The sequence below is a fragment of the Pelobates fuscus genome, chromosome 9, assembly GCF_036172605.1.
Source record: "Pelobates fuscus isolate aPelFus1 chromosome 9, aPelFus1.pri, whole genome shotgun sequence".
Classification (NCBI taxonomy): Eukaryota; Metazoa; Chordata; class Amphibia; order Anura; family Pelobatidae; genus Pelobates; species Pelobates fuscus.
In genome coordinates, this window is record NC_086325.1 from 81,914,389 (window position 1) to 81,929,430 (window position 15,042).

Consider the following 15,042-nt stretch of genomic DNA (forward strand, 5'->3'; position numbering starts at 1 on the left):
ATAGCGTGCTTTTAAAACCAAAATTTTGTTTCCACTGTAATAGAAGAGCAGTTGCCTGCCTGCCAGCTTCTGTGTGAGATTCACAGTGGATACTGTGCCCTCTTGCCCAGTGCCACCACTCATATCTGTTTTTACAATAGCTTAAGCTTTAGATTTAAAATAAATAATTTTTTTTCCCTGTAATAGAAGAGCAGTTAGTTATCTGCAAGCGTCTGGGTGTCAGGCCTCCTTCAGCGTGTGCTCTGCAGACCTGTGCCAGCGTACTTTGACAGTTGCCAATCATATCTGGTGTCTCTTTAGCGTGCTTTTACAAAGAAAAAAGGTTTCCAGTGTAAGCTAATAGCAGCCAGTCAGTGTCCTTCAAGCGGCTCTGTCAGGCCTACAGTGTGTGCTCTCCAGAACTGTTCAAGTGCACATTGCCAATCATATCTGGTGTCTCTATAGCGTGCTTTTAAAACCAAAATTTTGTTTCCACTGTAATAGAAGAGCAGTTGCCTGCCTGCCAGCTTCTGTGTGAGGTTCACAGTAGATACTGTGCCCTCTTGCCCAGTGCCACCACTCATATCTGTTTTTACAATAGCTTAAGCTTTAGATTTAAAATAAATAATTTTTTTTCACTGTAATAGAAGAGCAGTTAGTTGTCTGCAAGCGTCTGGGTGTCAGGCCTCCTTCAGCGTGTGCTCTGCAGACCTGTGCCAGCGTACTTTGACAGTTGCCAATCATATCTGGTGTCTCTTTAGCGTGCTTTTACAAAGAAAAAAGGTTTCCAGTGTAAGCTAATAGCAGCCAGTCAGTGTCCTTCAAGCGTCTCTGTCAGGCCTACAGTGTGTGCTCTCCAGAACTGTTCAAATGCACATTGCCAATCATATCTGGTGTCTCTATAGCGTGCTTTTAAAACCAAAATTTGTTTTTCACTGTTATAGATTGAATAGCAGTTACTTGTCTTCAAGCGGGTGTGTCAGGCCTACAGTGTGTGCTCTGCAGAACTGTTACAGTTCACATTGCCAATCATATCTGGTCTCACAGTAGCTTGCACGCATAGTACCACTAATCCCCCAAAAAATGACAGGCAGAGGCAGGCCACCCAGCAGGGGCCGTCGTGGTCGTGGTGCTGTGATTCCCTTTTGCCCTAGAATAATGCCCAGTTTTCAGAAGCCACGTACCCTGAACTTGAAAAGTTCTGAGGACATAGTTGACTGGCTAACACAGGACACCCAATCTTGTACAGCCTCCGCTCGGAACTTTGACGCACCATCCTCCTCCAGCTTAGCTTCAGGCACCTCTCAAGATACCACTCACCCGCCTGCCGCCACCACCAAAACTAGCACCACAGCCGCTTTACTTGGTATGTCAGAGGAGTTAATCACACACCCGTTTGAAGAAATGAGTGATGTGCAACCATTATTGCTAAAGGATGTAGATAACAGGGATATGTCTCAGGCAGGCAGCATTAAACACATGGAGGTACGGTGTGATGATGATGATGTTGTACCCGCTGCTGCTTCCTTTTCTGAGTTGTCAGATACAAGCGAAGCGGTTGATGATGACGATGCGTCCATGGATGTCACGTGGGTGCCGGCTCGGCAAGAAGAAGAACAGGGCGAAAGTTCAGATGGGGAGACAGACAGGAGGAGGAGACGAGTTGGAAGCAGGGGGAGGATCGTCGCAAGGAGCTAGTGGCACAGTCAGACAGCATGCATCGGCACCCGGGGTCAGCCCGACAGCACGCCAATCAACGCATGCTGTGTCCACCACCAGAATGCCGTCATTGCAGAGCTCAGCAGTGTGGCATTTTTTTGTGTGTGTCTGCCTCTGACAACAGCGATGCCATTTGCAACCTGTGCCAAAGGAAACTGAGTCGTGGGAGGTCCAACACCCACCTAGGTACAACTGTTTTGCGTAGGCACATGATCTCACATCACAAACGCCTATGGGATCAACACATGAGTACAAGCAGCACGCCTACTCTAAGCCGCCATCCTCCTCCTTGTCCAGCATCTTCAGCCACATCAACCACTGCTGTCCTCCTTGCCCCCTCTAAACCATCCGCCACTCCGTCTCCCGCCTTGAGCAGTTCCCGCTCATCTGCCCACAGTCATGTGTCTGTCAAGGACATGTTTGAGCGTAAGAAGCCAATGTCACCAAGTCCCCCCCTTGCCCAGCGTCTGACAGCTAGCTTGTCCGAACTATTAGCCCGCCAGCTTTTACCATACAATCTGGTTGAGTCTGTGGCGTTCAAAAAATTTGTAGCTATTGGGACACCGCAGTGGAAGGTCCCCGGCCGGAATTTCTTTTCACAAAAGGCTATCCCCAACCTGTACTCGATTGTGCAAAAGGAAGTCATGGCATGTCTGGCACACAGTGTTGGGGCAAGGGTCCATCTGACCACTGATACCTGGTCTGCAAAGCATGGTCAGGGCAGGTATATCACCTACTCTGCGCATTGGGTAAACCTGCTGATTGCTGACAAGCAAGGAATGCGTAGCATTGCAGAGGAGTTGGTGACACCGCCACGACTTGCAGGCAGTCCTGCTGCCACCTCCTCTACTCCTCCTACTCCATCCTCTTCCAAAACCTCCTCGGCTGAGTCCTCTTGTGCTGCTGCATCTTGCTCCACATCAACGGCACCCCCCCAGCTCCCCAGGTACTATTCCACATCCCGGATACGGCAGTGTCATGTCGTCTTGGGTTTGACTTGCTTGAAAGCAGAGAGTCACACCGGACAAGCACTCCTGTCCGCCCTGAACGCACAGGTGGAAAAGTGGCTGACTCCGCAGCAACTGGATATCGGCAAAGTGTTGTGTGACAACGGAAAAAATTTGATAGCGGCATTGAAGTTGGGCAAGTTGACACATGTTCCGTGCATGGCACATGTGTGTAATCTGATCGTACAACGCTTTGTGCATAAGTACACAGGCTTACAGGACGTCCTGAAGCAGGCCAGGAAGGTGTGTGGCTATTTCAGGTGTTCCTACACGGCCATGGCTCACTTTGCCGATATCCAGCGGCGAAACAACATGCCATTGAGGCCTTTGATTTGCGACAGTCCTACACGTTGGAATTCAACACTTCTAATGTTCGACCGCCTGCTCCAACAAGATAAAGCTGTTAATGAATATTTGTATGATCGGGGTGCTAGGACAGCCTCTGGGGAGCTGGGAATTTTTTTGCCACGTTACTGGACGCTCATGCGCAATGCCTGTAGGCTCATGCGTCCTTTTGAGGAGGTGACAAACCTAGTCAGTGGCAACGAAGGCACCATCAGCGACATCATACCATTTGTTTTCTTCCTGGAGCGTGCCCTGCGAAGAGTGCTGGATCAGGCCGTAGATAAGCGTGAAGAGGAAGAGGAAGAGTTGTGGTCACCATCACCACCAGAAACAGCCTTATCAGCATCGCTTGCTGGACCTGCGGCAACGCTGGAAGAGGATTGTGAGGAAGAGGAGTCAGAGGAGGAATGTAGCTTTGAGGAGGAGGAGCAAGACCAAACACAACAGGCATCCCAGGGTGCTCGTTGTCACCTATCTGGTACCCGTGGTGTTGTACGTGGCTGGGGGGAAGAACATACCTTCAATGACATCAGTGAGGAGGAGGAATGGGAAATGAGTAGCTCGGCATCCAACCTTGTGCAAATGGGGTCTTTCATGCTGTCCTGCCTGTTGAGGGACCCTCGTATAAAAAGGCTGAAGGAGAACGACCTGTACTGGGTGTCCACGCTACTAGACCCCCGGTATAAGCAGAAAGTGGCGGAAATGTTACTGAATTACAACAAGTCGGAAAGGATGCAGCATTTGCAAAATAAATTAAAAAGTATGCTTTACACAGCATATAAGGGTGATGTCACAGCACAACAGGAATCTAACAGGGGGAGAGGTGGAAGTCATCCTCCTCCTCCCACGACCACGCCGGCAAGGACAGGACCTTGCGGACCTTTTTAAGTCCTACGCATCGCCACAGCCCTTCGGGATCCACCCCTTCAGAGAGCGACTCGACCGACAGGTAGCAGACTACCTCGCCTTAACTGCAGATATCGACACTCTGAGGAGCGATGAACCCCTTGACTACTGGGTGTGCAGGCTTGACCTGTGGCCTGAGCTATCCCAATTTGCGATAGAACTTCTGGCCTGCCCCGCTTCAAGTGTCCTGTCAGAAAGGACCTTCAGTGCAGCAGGAGGTATTGTCACTGAGAAGAGAAGTCGCCTAGGTCAAAAAAGTCTAGATTACCTCACCTTTATTAAGATGAATGAGGGATGGATCCCGAAGGGACTGACACTGGGCGATACATTCGATTAAAAAAGGCCTGATGAGATGAGCTGCCTTGGGCTAAAAATGGTCCACACCCTGCTGTATTTTAGCTCTGAATGAGAAGACGCTTAGCTTAGTCAGGTTGCTACTTTGTTACTTAGAAGCTAGACTTAGGCTGGGATAGAACTTTTGATTTCCACTTTTATTTCGCAAAGTTTTCCAGCCAAGTTAGGCATCCAATTTTCTACCAATACCTAGACTTAGGCTGAGCTCGTATTTTGTTTTGTTTTTACAATACAAGGGGTTGGGAATAAGTGGGCATCTGAGTCCTGGCTGGATGGGAGATATCCCCTTCATCTGAGAGACAGGGGCAGCTCCTGTGTCTCTGGGGAAAGCTCACAAACTAGCAACTTCATACTATTGTAACTTTGTATCTTTCCCTAATAGCACTACTCTGGGACCTTAGCGTTCTATCAATAAGCACTAACAGATCGTCCCAGCTACTTTGTCTACATTATTTTTGTATAAGCAATCCACTACCTTTGTAATTTGGGGCTGACTACTACTCAGTTAAATCGACCTACTTGGGTATCTTTACATACAGGGGGAAGTTTTCCAATTCTATTATGACTTCATTGTTTTTCCCCCACACTGTATGCCTTTGATCCCGATTTATCTCAGCAGTGCAGTCAGCATCCCCATGGTTTACCATATACTCCAGGGAAGGACACCCTGGGGTCTGGGGTATCCCCCCAGAATATACAGTTGGGCTACATTTTATGCAGACACTCTGACACTATAGGGTTGATCTGTGTTCTGGTGCTATATACATTTAGGTAGATACTCTTTTACCGTATGCTAGTATGAGCAAATAGCCTCTAGGGGTTGTGGTACAGTACTCTCTACAGTGATCTGTCCAGTACCCCCCCATCGTCAGTACAGCCATATGGACCAACCCCCACTCCTATACCCCATGATTTTTTTTTAGTCTCTGTATGTTTTTCTATTAAAGATTTATTATTTTCCTTATTCTGTACATCTATTACTCTGCACACCAAGGGAGTGAATACCCTATTGTGGGCACACCCTCAGTCGAGTGTGTTCTGGTAGATGGATTTTGCTTTCCTCTCCGAACACCTCGATTCTTGGGATTTATTCTATTTTCTAATACTTATTGCGTTGGGTTAAGCCCTTTATTGTTGCCCATTTAGTCCTTGCCTTGGCTCCAGAGCTGGACCTTTCTAGCTCTATAGCCATCTTCCTTTTCCTAATATAGCTCTGAATGACGTTTGACTTGCGTGACTTATCCGCCACCAACTAGGGTTCAAGCCGCCATGTTTTAGGGCACTTTCTGCCTGTGAAACAAACATCAATTTTTCTGTAGCAGCGGCTGCAACAATACCAAATTTTTCAGGCATGTGTACATGCCTAATTTTTAGGCCCACTGGTGCAGCACTGTGGCTTCAAAAACCAAACCAAAAAAAAAAAGATGGCACCAATATACCAGTGGTCTAAGCATCTTCCCACCTTGGCCTAAAAAGGGGAGGTGATTCAACAATTAAAAATCGCTGCCATTTACACGTCCACTGATAGGAGACGCGGAAGGTATTAAACTGATATGAACAATACTAAACTCACCACTACTGGTGGTAGAGGACCGACCAAGCATCTTCTTCCATCTCCCTGTTACATAAATCAATGCCATATCCATAGAAATTGTACATAATATCCAGGAGAGTTTTACAGGTTCAAATCTTGTCGCCTGTTGAAAGAGGTGACCTTGCTCGGGTCCCAGGTGTGCGGTTCCTAAAATGGCTGCCATATACACGTCCACTGATAGGAGACGCGGAAGGTATTAAACTGATATGAACAATACTCCACTCCTATCAGCAGGTCCGTCCCATTGTGATTTATGCCCCCCACCCACCGCGCAGGGATGGGGGCCGGGGGGAGGAAAGTAGCCCCCCCATTGTGATTTATGTCCCCCACCCACCGCGCAGGGGTGGGGGCCGAGGGGGGGACGACAGTAGGTCCCCCATTGTGATTTATGGCCCCCACCCACCGCGCAGGGGTTGGGGAGGACAGTAGCACCCCCCAGTGTGTATCATGGGCTTTGAGGACAGGTGTCAATCCATACCTGCCAAGTGACCCTATGTAGGGGGAACAGTCTCTATTCTGCTCTGTGTCAGTGTGTATCATGGTCTCTGTGGACGGAGAACAGTCTCTATTCTGCTCTGTGTCAGTGTGTATCATGGTCTCTGTGGACAGGGAACAGTCTCTATTCTGCTCTGTGTCAGTGTGTATCAGGGGCTTTGAGGACAGGTGTCAATCCATATCTGCCAAGTGACCCTATGTAGGGGGAACAGTCCCTATTCTGCTCTGTGTGAGGAGGAGGAACGGAAAATGAGTAGCTCGGCATCCAACCTTGTGCAAATGGGGTCTTTCATGCTGTCGTGGCTTTTGAGGGACCCTCGTATAAAAAGGCTGAAGGAGAACGACCTGTGTTGGGTGTCCACGCTGGTAGACCCCCGGTCTCTATTCTGCTCTGTGTCAGTGTGTATCATGGTCTCTGAGGACGGGGAACAGTCTCTATTCTGCTCTGTGTCAGTGTGTATCATGGGCTTTGAGGACAGGTGTCAATCCATATCTGCCAAGTGACCCTATGTAGGGGGAACAGTCCCTATTCTGCTCTGTGTCAGTGTGTATCAGGGGTTTTGAGGACAGGTGTCAATCCATATCTGCCAAGTGACCCTATGTAGGGGGAACAGTCCCTATTATGCTCTGTGTCAGTGTGTATCAGGGGTTTTGAGGACAGGTGTCAAATCAATCCATACCTGCCAAATGACCCTATGTAGGGGTAACAGTCTCTATTCTGCTCTGTGTCAGTGTGTATCATGGTCTCTGTGGACGGGGAACAGTCTCTATTCTGCTCTGTGTCAGTGTGTATCAGGGGTTTTTGAGGACAGGTGTCAATCCATATCTGCCAAGTGACCCTATGTAGGGGGAACAGTCCCTATTCAGTTCTGTGTGAGGAGGAGGAGGAACGGGAAATGAGTAGCTCGGCATCCAACCTTGTGCAAATTGGGTCTTTCATGCTGTCGTGCCTGTTGAGGGACCCTCGTATAAAAAGGCAGAATGAATGATTGATTTAGTTAATTAAACTGATCTGATTGATTTAGTTAATCAATCGGTTAAGAAAGAACTCTCTCATTTAAAACAAAAACTAAAATTGTATGACGGAACAGAGGCTGACCCACCCCATGCATGATACATTAAACCTTTAATACTATTAAATCACTTAAAAATAAGTTGTCTGTATTCAATGCATTGTATTATATACATCTCCTACTATATATGTTTGTCAAATATTGAATACATTTTAATGTAATGTAATGGATTTTTTTATTTCTATTATGAAAGTTTACAAAAAAAGCCACTGAATAATTTTAAGATACATTTTACAATTGTTGTATTTTCTATAGTAACAGAAACACTTTACAGAGAATAGATTTCTGAGAGCTAACTGCTTTGTGTCAAGATATAAATGTGTTTTGCTACAAGTTTGTTTTACTTGTGCCAATGAGTGATTAGCTGTGGCTATAGAATAAGTGAAGGGGAATATATCATTAGCACAAAAATACAATGAGATGGTTGAGAATGAATACCTAAGTAATCCATGTTTCTTTTCTCTGAGTCAAATAAATCCACCAGGGTTCAGTGATGTTAACCTCTGCTCTCAAGAGATCAACATCAGATGCAACAAGGAAGATTAAAAAGCTTCAATCTCATGGCTCTGGCACACATGACTGCAGTTTGAAATTATTTGGCTGCGCTTTGGAGCAAATTGCAATCTTTTTTTTTATACCTATTTAATTATTTACATAACAAAGAAGCAGCTAAATAAAATATACACAAAATTCTATAGATGTCCTGATTCAATTTTTTCTAATTACTCTTCAAATAAACTATTGAAATAATAATAACCTTATTTTGTATTACACTAATTTGACAAGTTCACCTGTATATATAAAAAAATACAATACATTTAAATAGAATGTATAAGGTATATTAAGGATATTCCATCTCTACAGAGATATCTTGAGAGCAAAAGTGTTAAATAATGGCTCATAACCTACACAAAAAACCTTTTGTAGGGCACTGATTAAATCCATGTTTATCTATACTTGAAAATATTATAGCTTTTATTATTAGGTTACAAAAGACCAAGATTTATGTTCACATTAATGTCAGTCTCATTTCCATTTATATTAAACCAGTGTTTGTTTTTTTTTTGTTTTTTTTTTTTTTAAAATAAGGCATGCAAATGATCAGAAACTTCTCAAATCTCTGTTTGTTCAGCTTGTAACATGCACAACAGCAAATTCTATCTTGTTAAGAAGCTCATTCTTCCATTGTGCTAGTCAGCTGAATTGCAAGAAAGTCCAATTCAGTTTGTATTTATATATTGAACAGAAAATCAAGTCTCAGTGTGGGGAAAAAGAAAAATGGTTGCATTGGCAGTGTAGTTTCCCCGCTTGATTTACTGTAACATTTAGTAAGACGAAAAAAAGTGCCATCTAGCTTGTTTAGCTGCTATGAATGTGTCTGGATACTAGTGCTGTGGATCTCGCTTTTTTTTGATGAAGCAAACATGATGCAGTTATAAATGCTATTTAATACATAGCAAAGGCTATAATAATGAACTGTAGAATGAGATTGCCATCATTGCCGATTTTTACAAGGGTTTGTGCTTCATGGGAGCTAGGCAATACAATGCTAGGTACGGTTTGTTAGCAGAAATAAAATAAAAATCAAGAAAAAAAATTAAATTAAAGAATGTCATAACTAAAACCATGTCTGAAAATAACTACATTTATATTAACTGATATTGCTAGCTACTGTGTATTTTAAAATATGCCTCAGGCTGAAAGCTGTAGCTATTCAAACTTAACTACAGTGTATCCAGACAATCACTCATCAATTTAACTGACAACAAAGTTTCAGTGATATTTCCCTGGGAGAGAAAGTAGCTGGGTCAAATATACTGTCACTTGTCAGTACTAATACAGAAAGGGAGGGGATCTGTGCTCACCAAGTGGGATAATTTATTTACATGCACTGAATGAATCCTTAATGATTTGTTAGTAAGTTAGAGATGTCATGATGTTGCATGATGTATTATAAAGAAGTACGTGCCTGGGTTGTCTTTTGCTCAATATTATCTTCAGTACAAACAATCTTTGCCTAAACAGTATTTTTACTGTTTATATTGTGCACATAAATATTCTTCTGATAAGATGACTCTTGTATTGCCTCATTTATTTTATGTGGCATGTGCAGGAAGGACAATGTTATCTAAAGTTATAATGCAAATGAAAGCTATACTTATAATTATTAATCATGGCATTCAGTTACAAGGGTGACTGGCAATTTAAATTATTCACAGGTTTAAAAAGTTCCAACCCAGCCATTACCTACACTGAACAAAATTATAAATGCAACACTTTTGTTTTTGCCCCCATTTTTCATGAGCTGAACTCAAAAATCTAAGACTTTTTCTATGTACACAAAAGGCCTATTTCTCTCAAAGATTGTTTACAAATCTGTCTAAATCTGTGTTAGTGAGCACGTCTCCTTTGCTGAGATAATCCATCCACCTCAAAGGTGTGGCATATCAAGATGCTGATTAGACAGCATGATTATTGCAAAGGTGTGTCTTAGACTGGCCGCAATAAAAGGCCACTCTAAAATGTGCAGTTTTACCACACAGCACAATGCCACAAGTTTTGAGGGGGCGTACAATTGGCATGGTGACTGCAGGAATGTCCACCAGAGCTGTTGTCCATGAATTGAGTATTAATTTTTCTACCACAAGCTGTCTCCAAAGGCATTTCAGAGAATTTGACAGTACATCCAACCAGCTCACAACCACAGACCACGTGTAACTACACCAGCCAAGTACCTCCACATCCAGCATCTTCACCTCCAAGATCGTCTGAGACTAGCCACCTGGACAGTTGCTGCAACAATCGGTTTGCATAACCAAAGAATTTCTGCACAAACTATCAGAAACCATCTCAGGGAAGCTCGGCTGCATGCTCATCGTCCTCATCAGGGTCTCGACCTGACTGCAGTTCGTCGTTGTAACCGACTTGAGAGGACAAAGGCTCATATTCTATGGCATCTTGCCCTTCTGAGAGGTGTTCTCTTCACGGATGAATCCCAGTTTTCATTGTACAGGGCAGATGACAGACAGTGTGTATGGCATTGTGTGGGTGAGCGGTTTGCTGATGTTGTCAATGTTGTGGATTGAGTGGCCCATGGTGGCGGTGGGGTTATGGTATGGGCATGTGTATGTTATGGACAACAAACACAGGTACGTTTTATTGATGGCATTTTGAACGCACAGAGATACCGTGATGAGATCATGAGGCCCATTGTTGTGCCATTCATCTACGACCATTACCTCATGTTGCAGTATGATAATGCACGACCCCATGTTGCAAGGATCTGTACACAATTCCTAGAAGCTGAAAACATCCCAGTTCTTGAATGGCCAGCATACTCACTAAACATGTTACCCATTGAGTATATTTGGGATGCTCTGGGTGGGTGTATACCACAGCCTGTTCAAGGTCCTGCCAATATCTAGCAACTTCGCACAGCCATTGAAGAGGAGTGGACCAACATTTCACAGGCCACAATCAACAACCTGGTCAACTCTATGCAAAGGAGATGTGTTGCACTGCGTGAGGCAAATGGTGGTCACACCAGATAATTACTGGTTTTCGGACCCCCTGGATTCCCCCAATACAGTAAAACTGCACATTTTAGAGTGGCCTTTTATTGTGGCCAGCCTAAGGCACACCTTTGCAATAATCATGTAGTCCAATCAGCATCTTAATATACCACAACTGTAAGTTGGATGGATTATCTCAGCAAAGGAGAAGTGCTCACTAACACAGATTTAGAGAGATTTTCTGTTAGCACTAACGTGTATCAGGACAGAAACCACGATAGGGCAATTAGTAAGGGCCAGAACAGGGCTTACATAGGTTCATAAGTGTTCCCATTGGTCCACGTCATCTCTGCAACTCCAAACAGCAAGGGGTTGCATGGATGACACAGTTCCTCTAAGGGCTTGACATCATGAAAATAACTTTTATTTATAGGGGCTGAAGTCCCCCCACCCCGAGCAGAGGGAGACGTTCGCGGGACTAAACATTCTCAGGACCAAAGATGAGTAATCCTATTTGGGCCGCACAGTCAAGTGGAGCGTTATGTCAGTGCCAGCAGGGGGAGTGACTGTAATGACAGGTACTCCCCCTGCTGCCTGAAAATAAAATGAAATAAAGTTAAAACAGTGTAAAAATAAATAATATATACTTAGATCTCATATATATATTTATTATATATATATATGATCTAAGTATATATGTACACATATACATACATACACATACACTGTCTAAGTGTTTTAATATTAATATATACATAATTATATAAAAAGTAAAAAGGTATAGCTGCACTCACGGTTGAGAATTAAAATCTTCAATATTTTATTCAGTCATTTAAAACAGAGATCAATGTTTCAGTCCAGCTTGTGGACTTTTCTCAGGATCAATACATATATAATTATATAATTATATAATTATATAATTAAATATATATATTAATATCAAAATACACGTACAATGATAATGATTAAATATATATAATATACAAATATATATGTAAATAAGTTAAAAAATAAAATTAAAAAATAATAAATAAAGAATATATATATGTGTAAATTCGTTCTAACTGTATTTTAAAATTATATATTGATATCAAAATACATGTAGAACAAAATTATATATATATATATATATATATATATATATAAACATAAGTATATACGTATATATCACTATATATATACCTATATATAAGTAAAAATAATTTTACAAAATTATATATATATATAATTCTATGTATATATTTGTGTAATAAAATTTCATAATTAGGTCATTTTATTAATTACAATTAGCGGGACCTGCCTGACAACCCAGGCCAAAAGTCCAGGGAATTTAATTTTCTAGCACTATATTTAACCCTGTAACTTTCCAAGACACCAGAAAACCTGTACATGGGGGGTAATGTTTTACTCGGAAGACTTCGCTGAACACAAATATTTGTGTTTCAAAACAGTAAAATGTATTACAACGATGATATTGTCAGTGAAACTAAATTTTTTTCATTTTTCACACACGCACTTTATATGACGATATAATTGTTGTGATACGTTTTACTGTTTTGAAACACTAATATTTGTGTTCAGCGAAGTCTTCCGAGTATAACAGTACCCCTCATGTACAGGTTTTAGGGTATTTTCAAAAGTTACAGAGTCAAATATAAGGCTTGCGTTTCAGTTTTTTCACATTGCAATTCGCCAGGTTGGTTATGTTGCCTTTGAGACCGTACTGTAGCCCAGGAATGAAAATGATGGCATACCATTTGCAAAAGTAGACAACCCAAGGTATTGCAAATGGGGTATGTTCAGTCTTTTTTAGTAGCCACTTAGTCACAAACACAGGCCAAAATTGGCGTTCAAATTAGTTTTTTGTGTTTGTGACCAAGTGGCTACTAAAAAAGACTTGACATACTCCATTTGCAATAACTTGGGTTGTCTACTTTTGCAAATGGTATGCCATCGTGGGGGTAATTCTCTTTCCTGGGTTACCATACGGCCTCAAAGGCAACTTAACAAATCTGGCAAATTTCAATGTTAGAAAACTGAAAAATGTAACATGCTATATTTGACCCTGTAACTTTCCAAAACACCATAAAACCTGTACATAGGGGGTACTGTTTTACATGTGAGACGTCGCTCAATACAAATATGTGTATTTATTTGCAGTAAAAGCAAACAGTATTATGACACTCACAGTTAGAATGTCACTTAGAACTAATTTTGTTTTTAAATTCTTATTTTTTCCCATTTTAAAAATATTTTATTCATATTAAAGTGTTTCATACCTAAATATTTCATGTTAAATGAAAGCCCTGTTTCCCCTGAATAAAATGATGTATAATAAGTGTGGGTGCACATAATATGAAAGAGGCGAATTACACTTGAACAGACATATAGCGCAAATTCAAGTTTTAGTTTACGTTTTGTTTTGATCACAACATGTACATTTGGCTCAGTCCTTAAGGGGTTAACATTGTTAATAACTTCTCTCCCTTAGTATTCATAATTCATAATAATAATAATAATAATAATAATAATAATAATGGCTGCTTATATTGGTGTAACATATGCATATTTCCCTCTCAGTTGTTAATGGAGCAAGAAGGTGACATTTGGTGTTGTGGCCATGGCTTTCATATGAATAGCAATTGTTTAATAATATACAATAATAAACAATAAGTTACAACATTAATATTTCATAGTTCTTGGTATTATGGTTAAATATGTGAATAGAAATACATGACATGTTGTAATATTAAATGCAAATTTACTTCAATAATTATAGTTAGTTACAGGCTATAACAAATGCTAGCAGTAACAATGATTTACAGTACAATACAATACCACCACATATTACTTACAAATGTCACCAGCCCTTGGCTGGGGCTAAGGAGCAAATGCTCATAGTCTACATCCTGGGAACAATCAATAGAGAGATCCTGAATATATATTACCGCTGCTTTTTATTCCCAGTGGAATGTTTTATGGGAGTTAACTTCCCTAGAGTAGGCTGGCCTATTATGTTGCTACCAGAAGCATATGACATAAGGAAACCATATAACAGAAATTAATCCTACATACTGCATCTAGTGGTGCCTCTAAAGAATTAGCCTTATAATGCTTTATTGATTACATAAATCATTATCTAAAATCACTACAAACCATCCTTTGATTTATGTCATAAAACAAGCATTTATAAAACAAGTATATCTTAAATCTTTCCCATTTTTAGCATTACCTGCCCCACAGCAAACCCCTTTTTTTTTTAAATAATACTAATTTATCCATAAAGACACCTGATTGTCCATTCAAATGTTCACCGTTGAGTTCATGCATCACCAGTTGGGAAGCGTTGGCCTCAAATAGGCACATTCCCACCCTAACAATAGTGAAGAATTCAAACATACTTTTATTAATTTAACCAATGATATTATATTGAGGCTATATTGAGGCTTTATTTAAGGGTCCCATCAGGTAGCAATGAATTTCCTGGGGCACGGTCAGTGATGCAGCACTTTAAGAGTGCGACTGGGCCCCCTGTGACGACATCAGATCGTTGGGAGAAAGCCGCCACTTCCTTTCAGCTTACACAGAGCCACATAGGAGAAGAGCGCCGGGGAAGGAGAAGAGGGAGTCAGAATGGGAGCTCTGACTCCCATCACCCTAAGTCAGCCACTGGACCTAAGGAAAGTCACATCCTTGCAGCTAAAAGGTAGGAAATTTAGCCTAAACATTTAGACAAAACATTTTAACAGTTTGCGTGTGTGTGTGAATATCTGTATCTGAATGACTCTATCTGTATATATGTATGTATGTGTGTGTGTCTGTATGTGTGTGTATCTGCATGTGTGCCTGTATGTATGTGTGTATGTGTGTGCCTGTATGTGTATCTGTTTGTCTGCATGTGTGTCTGTATGTGTATCTCTTTGTCTGTATGTGTATCTGTTTGTCTGCACGTGTTTCTATATGTATTTCTGTCTGTATGTGTCTGTGTATCATCATGTGTGTATGTGTGTTCTGTGTATCTGTTTGTCTCTATGTGTATCTGTGTTTATGCATGTGTG